This window comes from Pinus tabuliformis, chromosome 7 (assembly GCF_031772625.1).
Source record: "Pinus tabuliformis cultivar Carrire ecotype Pingquan chromosome 7, CPIR1, whole genome shotgun sequence".
NCBI classification, from domain to species: Eukaryota; Viridiplantae; Streptophyta; class Pinopsida; order Pinales; family Pinaceae; genus Pinus; species Pinus tabuliformis.
The window spans coordinates 700,762,062-700,779,135 of record NC_142293.1 but is presented as its reverse complement, the minus strand read 5'-3'; positions in this window follow the sequence as shown (position 1 = coordinate 700,779,135).

Genomic DNA, 17,074 nt, shown 5'->3' with positions numbered 1-17,074 from the left:
TTCTTGTTCTGAATAACTATGGGGCTTATCCAATCAACTTTATCTACTGGAAATGTGATCCCTCCATCTAACATTTTGTGAATATCCTTTTTAAATTTCTCTTTTAGCCTTGGGTTCAGTCGGTATGGTCTCTTCTTTATTGGTTGAACACCTGGTTTCAGAACAATTTTCATCTCTCCCAGGTTACCTTTTATCCCCTTGAGTTCTGCCACTAAAGCTGGAAATAGGTCCTGGTATTATTGTAATAAATAAAAAATTTATTTGGTGGTCTATTCATCCCAGTAGTCTCCCACTGATGCTATCTTGGGCTTATCTTCCATCCCTACATTCTGTTTTCTCAGCTTCACTGGTAGGAGATGGGCACCTTCCGTCGAGGGGTTCTCCTGAATTCCTCTTTCTCCCTTCTTTTCTTCAAAGGCTAGGTGTCTAAGCCCCTCCAATCCATCCTCCTCTAGTTCTGCATCAATCTTGTCGTAGGTCACAAATCCTGGCAATTCCATATCATTCAAGCACTACAAAAAGCTTTCTTCATGCTCCCCTTCAACTACCATCTATAGGGTGAACAGAACAACCTTTACCGCCTGGAGTACCTGTCATTTGTGCTTGACTATTTTTGAATGAAAAATCACCGATGAACTGTGCTACTAAGGCATCCCAACTAGCCATTTGTCGTTGTAGCTCCTCCTGGATATACCAAGCTTGGGGGATGGTGCTAAGGTTATGCATAAAAGCTTGTACCCACAGGTTCCTTGGCAATCTTCGGCTTTCCCAGTTGGTTGTGCAATATTTGATGTGCTTCTCGGGACTTGAATTCCCCGTGTATTCCCTTTCGTCTTATGGCCGTTCTTCTTTCTTAATAAATCTCTCCTTCAGTGCTTGCTTAGCGTCCTTCCAGTCTTTTAGTGTTTGGCTGTGCGCCTTCCACTATCTTGCTGGCATTTCCATGAGTGCAATGTCTAGCAAGGGACTTTTCTAGTCTTCTAGTACATCCTGGTCCACCCTGTCTAGGAACCGATCTATCGGCTCAAGGCCATATTAGTTTAGGTTGTCTCCCCTTACCATGTCTCCTCAGTTCACTCGACTTATCATTTCACATCGTCGGGTTGTCAGTTCACATCCACCCTGCTACCATGCATCCCATGCAACTTCTAAACCAGATTTTGAGCTTTGAATGCTTCTCCAGCTAACTAATCCTCTGGCTGTAGGATTTCTGTAGTCTTCCCTTTTCCTTGCCATGAGCGTATATAACTGATCTAGCACCCCTTGTTCCTATCTATAATCCATTGGCTCTATAAACTTGGTTCCTTGGTAAGGATCTAACGGCTGGATCACCCTTAGCCCTTCTGCTTCGAAAATCATTAGCTCCTTCTTCAAATCTATGACAGCATAGTTTTTGTATGCCCAGTCAATCCCCAAGAGTGCTAGATATGGGATTTTATCCCCCATAATATCTATTACGTCGAACTTAGTGTGCATTTTCACCCTTGCCACATCAACCTCTACATTTTCTAATCTCCCGATATGCAATATACAATACTGATTCACCATTCTTAATTGAATTGGCGAGTACTTCAGTTGTGGATTCCCCATCGCCTCCCAGGTCTTCCAGGGTAGGATGTTTACATCCAACCCTAAATCTAGCATGGTGTCCCTTATATGGAATCCTGCCACCTATGCATTGATTCAGAACTCCTTTCCACTTCTTCTCTTATTCCGCTTCACTCTCCAGGAGGATTTCTCTATTTAGGCTTCACATGGTTGTTCTCCATCCTCTTTTTCTATTGGTACCGTGACCTTTAAGCTTTTTTGCAATTCCTTTAGCATGGCCTGATCTTCAACAATTTTTAAGAACAATTTAAACCATTCCCCAATGGGCTTGGTGGGAGTGGGCCCATGGACTTGCAGTCTTCAGGTGTCCCTATCTTTAGTCATTCCCTCGAACAATTTGGTTGCTTCTTGATAATATTTCTTTTGGCGCTTGGGCTGATATGCCCTTCATCGTGACGCTACTTTACCGATCATGGAGGGTTCCTTAGCGTAGCAATCCTCCCCTGTCTTTTTCCCTCCTCGGGTGACTATATTAATATTTTTCGTGGGGAACCCCTTGTCGATCCGAGGCTCAGAATTCACCAGGTTTACCCCTCGCTGTCTGGTTCTCTCTTCCCATTTCACAATAAGTTCTGGGCAGTCCTCTGTCGCATGGGTGGTAAATCTGCACTGCAAACACCATGGTCTTCTAGGGAGTAAGCATTATCTTATGACATGTCCCTCCTGATCGTAGTTGTAGCACCTTAAGGGTCCTTTACCTCTCGTTCTTCCTCTACATCCATTTCCTCCTCACCCCTCTCGACTCGCTTCATTGACCCTGAATGTGAATCTGTCCAGTCTTTTTGCTAGAGCATCCAGTGCTCGGCACTAATTAGTGTGATGAGTGGTCAATGCACATACTGGTAGTAGTTTTTATTTGTGACATTAGAATACTTTTGCAGAATTGGGCGCATTCGCGGCAAGTGTCCATATGTCTTACAAATCTTGCAAAATTCTACGTTATTCCTTCTTGGGAAGGGTCCTTGCATTCCTATTACCACAACTCTTGTGGTGGGAGGGTTTCCTAATGACCCCGCCACCCCCATGTTTGGTTAATTCCCCACAATCGCGGGCACTCCGTCGCAACATGCCATTCCACTAGGCAATGGGTGCACCAAACATTGGGCCTAGCTGGTCGTACGGGTTAGAGATCCCTCAGCTTCTCGGTCAAGTTCGTGATCTAGTTTTGCAAGCTCGTGATCGTTAGGTCTTGTAGACTCGTGCCTCCCTAGTATTCATGGGGATATCCTGTCATTACTTCTTTCAGAGAGGCTTGTTGTAATGCATCCTAGAGGGCTCCTATCTTCTGTTGTGTCAACAGTGTTTTGGTCAAGGGCAAGAGTGCCTTGATGAACTAGTCCCACTGGTGGTTTGGGTCTAGGGTGTAACTTAGCTTGGCAATGGCATCCTTAAACCTTTGCATGAGCTCCCAAGTCGTCTCACCCTCCCTCTGCTTAATTTCCCATAGCTTTGATAACCCCTGCTGATCTCTCTGTGGTACCTTGAATTCTTGCACAAATCCCCTCTTAATATCATCTATGGTGGGGTTCTGGTTTTTCTCTCCCACTTTACGAACTAGCGTAGAGCCTATTCTCTTAGTGTGGTTTGGAATTCCACCGCCCGAACGTTATCCAGAGTCTGATGGTCCCTCCAGATGGCTTTGCAGAGGTACCAGTGTTGCTCCACATCCTTGTTCCCCTTTCCTACAACTTCCTGGTATCTAGTAAATGATCCTGTCATACTTCTCTAAGTATGGGCTAATAACACAAAACCTTTGCTTCCTCACAGTTAGGATCCCTATAGTCCCAAGTTACTATATAGGTGGTTCTTGTATCACCTCCAATATTGAGACAGGTCTTGTATCTCTCCTGTGCATTATACACTCGTGTTGCCTTTGCTAAGTTAGTGACAAATTCTTCTGGTTTGTGATAATGTACCAAGGGAAGGTCAGGGAAAACGCCACTTATATTTCAAGGTTGGGGCTGCTGAATTTTAATGGATGCTTTTTCCTCATTGAACAACCTCCTCATCCCATCGCCCACATTGTTGTCATCTTCATGCCAACATGGGTGTTGATCTTGCGATCCTACTTTGCAACCTACAGAGAGGATTCCCCACCCGTTCCCTATTGCGATTCCATTTCTGCAACCTTCCGAGATGGTCCTCCTCTGGTCTCCTGTTGCGATCCTATTTCCGCAACCTGCAGGGAATGTCCTTCCTCCTCTTCCTGATTCCAACATCCCCTTTTCCCACACTCGGGTTTCCTAGCACCGTCTTCTCCCTTCATCTCAACTCGGGGTTTTCCCATCACCACTCCTATTTGGTGGGGTCCCCTCCTTCTTTTCCCTAAAGCCTGAGCCGCTCTTTCCTGCCACTTGTCCACTAGCAGTGCCCTCCTTTGTGCTCTAACATCCCTAGCTCTCTTCAATCCTTCTGCATCCATCCCCTCACAACAAACCTATCCCCTCCGAGGCAGTATTTTCTCCTCTAGTTCCTTCCCCCGATACTAGGATTTTATTCTTCCATCTCGGCAGTGGATAAATATAGTAGTCCTAGTTCTACCAAAAACATCTTAATCCACGTCAGGAATTCCCTTATTAATTCCCCCCATGCTCGAAGTTGAACACCACCTCTTCCTTTGAGTAGGACTGATAGCTCTCTACAACAAACTCGACCATGTATCCCTCCATGGTAGTCTTCACCCAGAAATCAACTACTCTCGTCTGGTCGTTATCTAGCTGTTGTAATAATGCAGTGTCAAATGAAGATCAACTATGTCGGACTATCACTGAGCCACTTGATTGACTCGATCTCTTCAGCTCCCTCAACCAATTGTATAGGTCCTAAGGGAACTTGCACCAGAAAATTTCATACTAGTCATTTGAGCTATCAGCGTATAAAATCCCCTCACGTACTTTACTGATCAGTTGATTCCTATAGGTAGCTTTCTCTACCAGAAATTGATTTACTGTGTGGTTCCACCAGTCTCTAACCTCTCTTTTAAACACCCTCGACACCATATCCTGAACCAATTCTCTTAACTTCAGGTCCTGGCAACTAAACCATTTGTTGGCTCGAAAGAGGCATCAAGGGAAAAGACCCCAGGTTTATGCACATGAGGGCAACAGTGGTCCGCTGTAGTCTAGGATAGCGCTGACATTTTCACCTCATCCCAAAGGGCATGGAATCTCACCCGAAGTGCGCTGCAGCCAAAAGGGAGAAGAGTTTAGCATGGGGTCGAGAGAATATCAATCGGGCACAGGCGATCACAAACATATGCGTCCATAATACATGAAACAAAGATAATAGTACCCATAACTCATACGCATGGATCCATCATAAACAACACAGAACTAATAACATCTTTGCATCAATCTATGAATCACCATTTACGTGCAACAGGTAGACTATTTAAAATTTTAATAGGCTCACAAGGCATGATGCTTAATACATTATAATTATAAATAACCATCAACTCTGTTCATATTATTTTATCATAACAAAATACATCATAATCTAGCATTTTGCCAAAAGCAATACGTAGAATACCTAACTCAGTAGCTTGGGTTAGATCATCTCCACAACCCAGTTCCTCAGATCCCAGCTCTTTTTGCATTAGCTTCTGCACCTGTGTACCTCTTCTACAACCAACTCCTTTTGCTTTTGGTGGGTTCAACAACAACCTTCTTCCTTTCTGTTCTTCCCCTTTTATATCCTTCCCGGCTGCCTGGATTGCCAGTTCTCGCTTGGCTGCTTCCTCTCTTGGCTGCTTCTGCACCTTCTCGTCTCCTCGGCTGCCTTTGCCTTCTGCTACCACCTTTCCATCACTCCTCTATAACTGTTTGTTCCGCCACCCAACCATTGTTGCCATTTGTCCTTTTTCCACCCTTCGGTCAGTCAAAACTGGTGAAAAGCATTGAAAATTAATGAAGGCTCCAACAACATCTTATATGATTTATTCTTATTTCATTTAAGTAGTAGATATGATTAAGCCTAGAAATCATGAGTATAAGTAAACAATTGGTATAGCTTTGAATGTTCCTTGGTTATCAATTGGAAACTCTATGTAAATTAGTATTTTTTTGGTTTAGTAGAAGAAAACTTTTATATATTGGAAAACTCTTTAAGAGAAGTAACCAGGGGGAGTGAAACTTCTAAGTGGAGAAGAGCTCAAATATTGGTTTCAATGGAGCTAATATTGAGTATTATTGGGGGGAGTGTGAATAGTCACATAAGCAACAACAACAATAGTGCCATGTGTAGTATAGCTATTGGTATAGAGATTCTTTGGAAGATGGAGAGTGAATAGGCATTGAATTCTCACAAGCAAAGGAGAAGTAATGAGTTTACTGCAATAGTGGAGAAGTGAACAAAGACTAGAGATGTTAGTTTACTTTATCCAAAGGTTGTATCATTAGAAAACTATTATATCCTATTAGGGGGATTAATGTCAATAGCCAATAGTGTCAATAACTAGATGAATGGTCAAGTGAGATCTATCTATTTAGGAGGAGCATATCAAACATATCCAGTACTCTAGAAAGGATCGACAACTACAAGAAGCCACAAGGGAATTTGAGTGTTCTTGATTGTCAACCATTATTATCCCAAGTTACATTGATGTCAAAAAGGGAGATATTTTTCTCCTTGAAAGGTTAGAAATAAAATCTAATAGCAAGAGCTATGATCACTAATGATTGATTTGCAAATGTGTATGGATAAGCCATTGAGTTTGTAGATGAGAATGGATAGTAATAGTCAAGCACCCTATAAGAGAGATATGGTTAGATATATAGGGGATCTAGATAGATGTTTCCATTTTCCATTGATGTTGAGGGGGAGAGAGATATCAACCACAAGGGGATATTTCCATCAATGCCATCATTATGTTGGCATTGATGCCAATCTCAATGATGACAAACATAGGATGAGATGATTGCCAATATTGGCATTGATGAGATGCAACTCAATGTGTTTCCTACTTAGTTGGAGTTAGATCTTGGTTGTGGAGCCTTCGTAAGAATACTTATGGGTGTTTTTTCCTTGCTAAAGTCAAGGATGGAGGCTATATTTGGAGGCATTTGGGTTAGAGTGGATTAGCTCAAGTACTTATCAAAAATGCATAGTTGGATAGCCCTCTCAGAGACCTTTGTAATGGTATATGGAAATTTGGAAAACTCCTAAGGGATAAGGAGTTATAACGAGTCAAATTTGTCAAGGTTCCTGAGGCTCATGGTTCCTCCAAAAAAAAGAAGGCATGGGACAAAGAATTTTCCTGTTATCTAATTAAATATTTGACAACATGCCACAAAGGTATTTGGCTGAAGATTTTAGTAATGCTAGAAATCTGTGATTGACATAACTCCCGGGATGGAAATTTTTTCGATAGCTGACAACTCCATGGAATGGTAAACAACAGGTGTGGATAGGAAGTTTCTTAACACTTGATGCACAATGTTATGAAACCAGCTCACAAAAAGATAGAAAAGATAGATCAACGCCTTAGAATTCATCCTCTTCGAGGGGGCAACCTCCTTTACATTACACAAATGAATGATTCTTTGATGATTCAAATGACAAAACCTCCTTTCTATATATAGGAAGTTAAGGAGTCACAATATAACCCAGCCGACCTAACAATAATAATATAAAGGCACAAAAATAACAATAGAGGGATTCTATGGGGCACAGTAATAACAATATGGGGACAATAGGGGCACAACAATATTAATAAGGGATATAACTACAATAGTAATGGGGTAATCACTAGTATTATAGGGACCTAACATGCCCCTATCCTTCAAAAAGGTGTTGTCCTCAACGCTTGAGTAGTTATGGATGCTTTTGTATAAAATTCTCATCCTCCCATGTGGAATCTTCAGTGGATAAGTTCTTCCACTTGATGAGATACTCCGAAATTGATCGATTCCGTAGCTGTCGAATTCTTGTTTCTATGACTGCTTCCGGTTCCAATATAATTTTTCCTTTCTCGTCAAGTTCTGGTAATATTGTTTGAACTGGGAGCTTGTCGCCTATAACCTTCTTTAAACATGAAACATGGAAAACTGGGAGCTTGTCACCTAGTACCAATCTTTTGCAACACATTGTATGGACCGTAATACTTTGGTGATAATTTATTATCCTTCTTAGCTTGCTTGAGGGGAATTTTTTTTATGGTTGTAGTCGTAGGAATACCCAATCACCTACATCAAAACTTCTTTTGTTGCGATGTTGATCTGCCTGCTGTTTCATTCTATTCTGTGCCAACACAAGGTTATCCTTTAAGAGTTGGATGAATTGTTGTTGATGCTCGTTGTGATGTTCCACTGCTTGAACCTTAGAATTTTCTCTTAAATATGATGTGATGAATGGTGGCTGATATCCATAAAGTGTCGTAAATGGGGTTGTTTTTTTTATTTTATGGAAGGAAGTGTTATACCACCATTCAGCCAGAGGCAACCATTTGACCCATTGTGTCTGTTTATCAGATACAAAGCAACGAAGATATCCTTCCAAACATTTGTTTACTATCTCAGTTTACCCATCAGATTGAGGATGATAAGATGAGCTATGAGCTAACTGAGTACCGAGACAAGAAAATAATTCTATCCAAAAATTTCCAGTGAAACTGGGATCTCTGTCACTTACAATAATCTTTGGGTTTCCATGTAGCTTTTGAATTGTTTCCATAAATGCAGTAGAAATTGTACTGGCTTTAAATGGATGTGATAATGCACAAAAGTGTGCATACTTGGTAAGTCTATCAACTACCACCATGATGACACTCTTTCCCTCAGACTTGGGTAAACATGTGATAAAATCCATTGAAACCTCCTGTTGGCTTGGAATGGATAAAGGTTGTAATAGACCCAGGGTCTTAATTGTTTCAACTTTATTTTGTTGGCAAACCAAACATTCTACCACAAACTTTTGAATATCCGATTTAAGTCCATCCCAAAAAAATTCCTTCTTAACCCTGTGGTCTGTTTTTAAAAATCCTGAGTTCCCTCCTAAGGGAGAAGTGTGCAATTCCATAAGAATCTTTTATTTGAGTTTGGAATTCTTACAGAGGTATAAGCGATCTTTGTACCATAATGAATCATTTTGCTAGCTAAATGTATTAGATGTAATGGAATCTTGTTGTAACTTTTGAATAAGTGCCCACACTTCTTCATCATTCTTCCATTCCTCCCTTGCTTCATTTATCCAATCTGGTTGGATAATAGAAATGGTGCACAACAATGCTTCCACATCCTCATCCTTTCTTGAGAGTGCATCTGCCACCACATTTTTCTTCCCTTTTTTGTAGATGATTTCAAAGTCATAACCCAACATCTTTGTGACCCACTTTTGTTGCTCTTCAGAGGAAAATCTTTGTTCTAAAAAGTATTTAAGGCTATCATGATCTGTTTTTACTTTGAAGTGTCTTCCCATTAGGTAGGGTCGCCATTTCTTAAGTGCATGTAGTATTTCCAACATTTCCTTCTCATAAATGTCTTTGTGTAAAAAATTTCCCTTGATTGGATGACTTTCAAATGCAATGGGTCTTTCATCTTGCATTAAAACAACACCAATTCCATTTCCTAAAGCAACACATTCCATAATAAAGGTTTTTGTGAAGTCCGGTGTAGCTAAGACCGGTGCTTGGCACATTGCCTCTTTAAGATGTTCAAAGGCCTTTGTTTCTTCTGGAGTCCATGAAAATGCATCTTTCTTCAATAATGTTGTTAGAGGTGCTGCTATTCTCCCATAATTTTTAACAAACTTGTGATAATACCCTATCAACCTGAGAAATCCTCGCAGATGCTTTATGGATGTGGGGATTTTTCATTCCTTAATGGCTTTAATTTTTCTAGGGTATACCTTAACTCCTTCATGAGATACAATATGACCCAAATATTCCACCCCTTGTACTCAAAAGAAACATTTGGATCTTTTTGCATATAATTGTTTCTCCTCCAATAGTTGTAGCACCCTGTCAACATGTTCAACATGATCCTTCCAAGACTTGTTGTAGATTAGTATATCATCAAAAAATACTAACACAAATTTTCTAAGGAAAGGTTTGAAAATGGAATTCATCAAACCTTGAAATGTAGAAGGTGCATTGGTAAGGCCAAAAGGCATGAACAAAAATTCATAATGGCCCTCATGAGTTCTAAATGCTGTTTTCGGAATGTCTTCAGTCTTCATTCTGATTTGATGATATCCTGAATGAATATCCAACTTAGTGAAGTAAATTGATCCATGCAATTCATCTAGTAATTCATCAATGATAGGAATGGGAAACTTATCTTTAATAGTGAGCTTGTTGAGCTCCCTTTTATCCAGACACATGCGCCATCATCCATCCTTCTTGTGCACCAATACTACTGGAGCAGAGAAAGAACTTTGACTAGGTTGAATTATACCAGCCTCTAGCATTTCTACAACCATACATTCAATTTCACTCTTTTGGGCATAGGGATATCTTTACGACCTCATGTTTGGAGGAACACTTCCTGGAATCAGATGAATAGCATGATCATGATCACGAATAGGTGGGAGATTTTTGGGAGTCTCAAATACCTTGGAATGATTGTCCAAGACTTTTTGGAGATCATGGGAAATAGATTATTTCGATGTGGAAACATCTAGCGAACATAATTGTGCAATTACACCTCTTTGTTTCTTTTTTAGAAGCTTTGTCATACCGTTAGAGCTAATTATCTTTCCCGATTTCCCTACAATACCCCTTAATTCAACTTCCTTTCCTTCCACAGAAAATTTCATCAAAGTTTCTTGAAAATTAAAAGCTATTGTACCCAAGGATTGTAGCCATTGGATTCCTAGTACAACATCAACACCTCCCAGTGGAATGGAAAGCATTGGGCTAGTCAACACATATTGTCCCATGGATAGCTTGATATTATGGCACTTTCCAGAGAAATTTATTGTTCCTCCATTTGCAACCATCACTTGACACTCTAGTGCTGGATATAGGAAGCAATTCAATTCTTTTGCTACCTTACAATGAATAAAATTGTGGGTACTTCTTGAATCAATCAATACTATTATCTTTTTCTTCTTGATTTGTCCTTCTATCTTGATTGTTTGAGGAGTGGTAATTCCAGCCAATGCATTACAAGATATGGTCGGATTCATTTCTTCTTTATCTAGGCTTTGTTCTTGGAGTATATCTTCTTCTTTTGACCTTTCTTTCTCCTTTTCTTCTTCCTCTTCACAATCTATGTAGAATAATTTCTTCTCAGCACACTTATGACCTTTAGTGTATTTGCTATCACAACTGTAACAAAGCCATTTTGCTCTTTTTTCTTCCAATTGTTGTGGTGTCAACCTTATAGGTTGTGGAAGACTAGGGGCAAAAACACTTCCATCTTTATAGTTGTGAGTGGTATGCTTCTTGGTTGCCATAATTTTGCTTTCCATTTTTCTTGCTAACTTGAATGCCTTCTCTACTGAATCAGGTTCCCAAAGGAAAATATCATGTTGGATATTATCGTTTAAAGTCCCTATGAACACATCAATCCTATGCTCCTCTAGAATATTTTTTACCCTTATGTTCAATTTTTGGAACTCTTCAATGTGCTCCATTATTGAACCCTTTTGTTTGAGACTTATCAATTGGCTAAAAAAAGTGTTGCTTTTTGTATCCTCATAATGTGTTGTCAATTCTTCCGTAAAAATTGCCCAAGTGATAATTTGTTTACGAGAGAAAAACCATTGATACCATACAAACTTATTTGGTTCCAAATATAAAGTTGCAATACGTACCTTTTGTGTGTTTTGCACATTATTGAGATTGAAAAATTGCTCCATTTGTAATATCCATGTTGTGGGATCCTTGCCATCAAACTTCCTCATATCGATTTTTGGAATGTGGTGGGTCTTCGATCCAACATTAGAGTCTATGAAATCATGATTAAAATTTCTTTTGTTTGCATCATGAGTTTCCTTTACTACCCTTTCACCAATTGTAAGTATTTCTTGTAGAAAATTTGTCAAATCTGTCTTCAAATCTGCCATGTCTGTCTTCAAAAATGTCTTCAAATCTGCCATGTCTCTCTTCAAATATGTCTTCAAATCTATCTTCAAATAGTCCATCTTAGCTTCCATGCCATTCATATTAGCTTCCATGCCCTTTATCTTAGATTCCACACCATTTATCTTAGCTTATGTTAGCTTTTGTAAGAGTGACATTTGTTGCACTTGGTCTTGTAATTTTGATATATCATGTAGCATTTCTTCCTCTTCTTCACGAGTCATGCTAGAGCTTTCAAGTTGCTTACTAGGTGTTTGAATTTTCTTTCCTTTGGGCATCAGCTACCGATAATAATGCTCTACTATGCCCTTTAAATTCCTTCAAAAAAAAATTTCAAACCAAGCTTAAGCAAAAATTTAAAAAAATCTACACACCTTTTTTCACTTTGTAGGAGCTTGATATTGCCTCTGATGTATCTCTGTAATTTTAGATCATCCAGTTCTGAAATTACGAACTACAGTATCCCTCTGTGTCCTCTTTCCAATGCCACTAGTCTGATCCAAATTGGATTCTCCAAGGAAGAGTTATGCCAAATCTCCCACAGTGACCTGATTATAGACTAGTTCAGTAGAGCGAACTTGTACGACATGCCATGTGTCCCTGTTTCAACCTTTGGCTCTAAAAAATATATACAAGAAACTACAGTCCATCCTCTTTCTGTACCTTCTTATGAAACTTCAATCTGATGCTCAGAGAAAAAGTTATGATGATTTTCCCCAGGTCACCTGTTTGGAATGTAATTCAGGAGTCTGCAAAAAGACCAACTTCCTCAAATCATATCTCCGCAAATATAGCGCGAAAAGCTCTGAAATTCGGACCCAAGGTTTAGTGCAATTTTGTCTCAAATGGGTTTTTTTTTTCACTTCTGAAACATCGCAGAAAAAAGTTATAGTGAAAATTCCACGATGACCTATTTGGAGCAGAAAAACCCTAGAATCCAAACCTTTGATACCAGATGTTATGAAACCAGCTCACAAAAAGATAGAAAAGATAGATCAACGCCTTAGAATTCAGCCTCTTCAAGGGGGTAACCTCCTTTACATTACACAAATGAATGATTCTTTGATGATTCAAATGACAAAACCTCCTTTCTATATATAGGAGTCTAAGGAGTCACAATATAACCCAGCCGACCTAACAATAATAGTATAAAGGCACAAAAATAACAATAGAGGGATTCTATGGGGCACAGTAATAACAATATGTGGAAAATAGGGGCACAATAATATTAATAAGGGATATAACTACAATAGTAATGGGATAATCACTAGTATTATAGGGACCTAACACACAAATCGTCATTCGTTCCAAGAGAGGTTTAGAAATGGTGTGGTGGTGAGTAGATGGATCCCGGGAGAAATAGTTTGTTTCATTAGCATGAAAAATAACTTCATGTCCTACCATGATAATTTTTATGGCTTGGAAGAACTAATGAAGGGTGCGCCACAATAGACAAAGTTTGCTAGATGAAAATATAACCAATACTATAAAATAACATAAATCCACATCTCGAGCCATTTTCAATTAAAAAATCATTTTGGTGAAAGAGAACCCTAAACCTTTTGTCTGCATAGGATGAAGTGGTGGAAGCTAAAGGTGGAAACACATGATTGGAAGAGAAATGATGAAATGGTAGTTGGTTGGAGGACCAATTAGCATAGGTGACACATAGGGTGACATGTGGATGAGTGTAGGACCCTCTTTGAGTGATCAAGTGTGCTTGGTGTGGATAGTCCATATATGCTATGAGACCTTAACATGCATGAAGGATAAGCGAGCATTCACAATGTGATGAATCCAATGGCTGATAGTGGTATGATCCAACTACTCGTATCTACATCGGGATGTATACATTCATAAATTTTATGGGAAATGTTAAACATGATGAATGGCATGGAAAAGTGACATGGTAGCACACATGTTAGAAAAGTTTACATGACCCAATCAAAAGATAACATGTGATTGAATCATGCCATGGCATACTCCCCTAATGTGTAAACATGATTTTAATTGATGATGTGGCACAATATCAACATTCTCGCAAGGGGGTCATGTTTGTGAACATTTTCTTGTGATTTTTCGAAAATTGATTGGTAACAAGGTAGCAAGCCCAATATAGGAACTAGGTCAAGACACTTGGACATAAAGACACATCATGGGATTTGAAGGTTTTTACCTCATTCAAAACTAAAGAAATTATAGATTCAAATTGAAGTTCAATTGTGTGTATGTGGGACTAGGGAATAATTATTATATGGAGCAGTGAGAGGTGGAATAATACCATCAACTAACAAAGACGAGCTAGATGTTGTAGTGACAACATGTTGTTGCAAGGACATCTAGATATCCATACATGCAAGCCTCCAAAATGTTTATAAACGTTAGAGTGAAAATTCTCTTGGATACCATATATGAGTCTAAGTTCCTGTAGAGTTAAGTCCTCAGTCTTGAGGTCATGGTATCATACACCAAAGAGCTAAAGGTTAAGGTTGCAAAGATATTAAGCTAGTGTGAAGTTCAGTGCTCTTTGTGCTTAAGCCATTGGTCATATATCAATGTCAGATGCACTATGAGTTCTAATTAGAAAAGGAGCTTTGTTATACTATGACAAAATAAGAACACAATTTTGAGGTAGAAATCATGTGTTGTAGAGGGCTAAAGTTAAGGGCATTTTATGAATGAAATTTAGTGTTCTTTGCACCAAAATTACATTATGTGAAAATTTAAGAAATAACCTAATGCAGAGGCAATAAATGAAAACATAATTTATGGAATTGGTTGGCGGTCCCATTTAAGTTCAAAGGTTGTAATAGAGAAGAAATTAGATATGAGAAATTGATGGCAGACCTGTAGGTTTTGGAATACAGAGAAGCAAATTGAAGTAGTGGGTATCTGACTGAGTGCATATTGTACATGAATTCTATCCTCAAGTTGTGCAAGATGTAATGAAGCTCATTCTCAAACTATGTAAATGTACATGAAGTTCATCCTTGAGTTGTGAATGAATTAATGAAGTGTGTCATTGAGCCATGCGAGAATGAATGAGGTTCAACTTTGAGCCATGTGTAATAGAGTTGAAAAATATGCTACTAAGTTAAGTGTGAGACATTTTTTGTCCCATTGGTGAGTTCAGACCAAGATTGAGCATAATGTTTTGTGCTATGAGCGTGTGTTCCAAAGGGGTTATGGTTTATTGAGATAGTGTGTGACTATATAAGTGTCGAGGAAGTTTAATATAATAAGAGTCTTTGTATGGTCTGTTATCACCAAATAGGACCCTGATAGGCTGCTCATCAAGTCAATCTCAGTGTAACTATTTCAAACCAATCTTTTGGCTGAGGCTTAGCCTTCTCAACTTGAGAGGGCTCTCTCACTAGGTTTAGGGTTTTTGATTAATGATTAGACGGCTAACTCTAGGAACAAAATGAATGGAAGTATAACTTATTGAATGGTTGAAAGTATGATTAGAAAACATCTATTGGGCTATGGAGTTAAAATGGTCTTCAAAAAAACAACATGATCAACAAGATATGGAAATCAAGGCACTTAGAATTTAGGTTTATGAAGAAAACTGTAACACAGTGAAACAACACAGTTTACAAGCATGTGAAGGAAGTTAGAGATGTTTCCAATGAATTCTAAGTATCACAAGTGCGTACCACTACAAATAAGTAATTCTATAAAGCCATAAGAACCTCAAACATATAAACCCTTTGTGAATCTTGAGTAGTCAAACTGATCACTGTATTAAGTATGAAAAAACACAATTTTTACAGTAACACAATCTTTCCTTTACTAATGAAAACTCCAACCCTACTAATTTCATCCCTTGCTTCATATATAGCTTTTACAATAAGGATTCCATGATCCTTCATCAAGAGAATTCGATTTTTCTTGACCTGACACCTACTAATACCTAAAATAGACTATTAATTACAACTAGCTGTTAACTAACAGTCCTAGAGTCCTAATACAACTAGGAGTGTAACTCCTTATTATGCTAGCAACAACCTAGGATGTGGAATAAATTCAGTTTTTGACAGCTGCTCCTTCTAGAATTTCGAACTTGGTGATGGCCATAACCCCCAGCTGGCCTCCAATAGCTTCTCCTTCATCTACCCTGAAAACTAGGATACTGTCCCTTGCTCTGTTCCGGCTGAAAAATAGGTGTTGGGACAGAGTTTGTTTCTCCTCATAAAAAATATATTTTACAAAACTGAAGGAGGCTTTTGTATACCACTTTGTGCTGAACAAAATCCTCTCTTGGTTTTTTTAATACCTTTCCTACTGCCTAGAAACTGTCTTTGAATATCAGGTGTAAACTGGAAATTGTGATTTCTAAAAAATTGCTCCTACAACAGTTTCGTAGCACAAGTTGAGTCATCAACCTCTCCCAGCTCATAATGAATTTGAAGAAACTTAAAGAGGTTTTTGTAGCTAATTATGTTAGGAACAAAAAACTCTTTCACTTTTTGATGATATGCTTTCAGTTGCTCAAAAAACCTCCTGGAGGTTGACTACTTATAACATTTTTTTCTGCTGAAAAAGGCTGCTTTAGTGATTTCGTAGCACATGCAGTGCAAATTATGGGTTTTGCACTATGAAAACTCCTAACTACAAATCCCTAATTTCATATCTCATATAGTGCATTTTCTGAGTTTTTCGCTACGAAAAATCCTAGGCAATTTCGTAGCATATGTCAATTTTGAAACAACCTAGCACATGACTCTTTTGAAATAATGTGGGATCTATGATAGGAGAAATAAGGTTGTTGACCTTTATTTAATAATGGAAACAAGACTCCAACTCTATGATTTAGACTCTAAAACAAAAACAATAAAAATGACTTGGCCAAGACTAACATAAAACTTTGGAACCATACCTGTTGTCCAAAATTTTAGAACTTTTTACAGTGATAACAATGGCTCCACTTGGGATAGTGTGCCCTTGTGGTACACTAAGAACATGAAATTCCAATGCTTTGTCCACTTATGATAAAAATATAAATTTGATTGACAAGCATCCCCTTCAAGCTACTTGGGCCTTCACCTCGGGTTTAAGATTGATGATCACTGTAGAAGAAAGAAATCTGTATCTACTAAAAAATTCTCAGTCAACCTACCATGAGCTTATTTGCACATTCCTACCTACCCTCTCAACTGCAACCTCCATTTGTAGCTCAAGGAACATGAAACTTCCATTGAAGCCAGTCATTAATCTGATCTGACACTTGAATCTCTTGGTTGTGTTTGAAGCAGAAATAAACATGACACCGAAATAATCAAGTCAGCATGAGTTGTAACTAATCTTCAAGATAAAAATATAACTGGAAATATGAACAACAAATCTTTTCCATGTAATCAGCTATAGGGTCAAAAAAAACATGATTAGTTTGATGATTCTCATAACATTCTATATCTTCAGACAACTGATTCCCAGCCACAC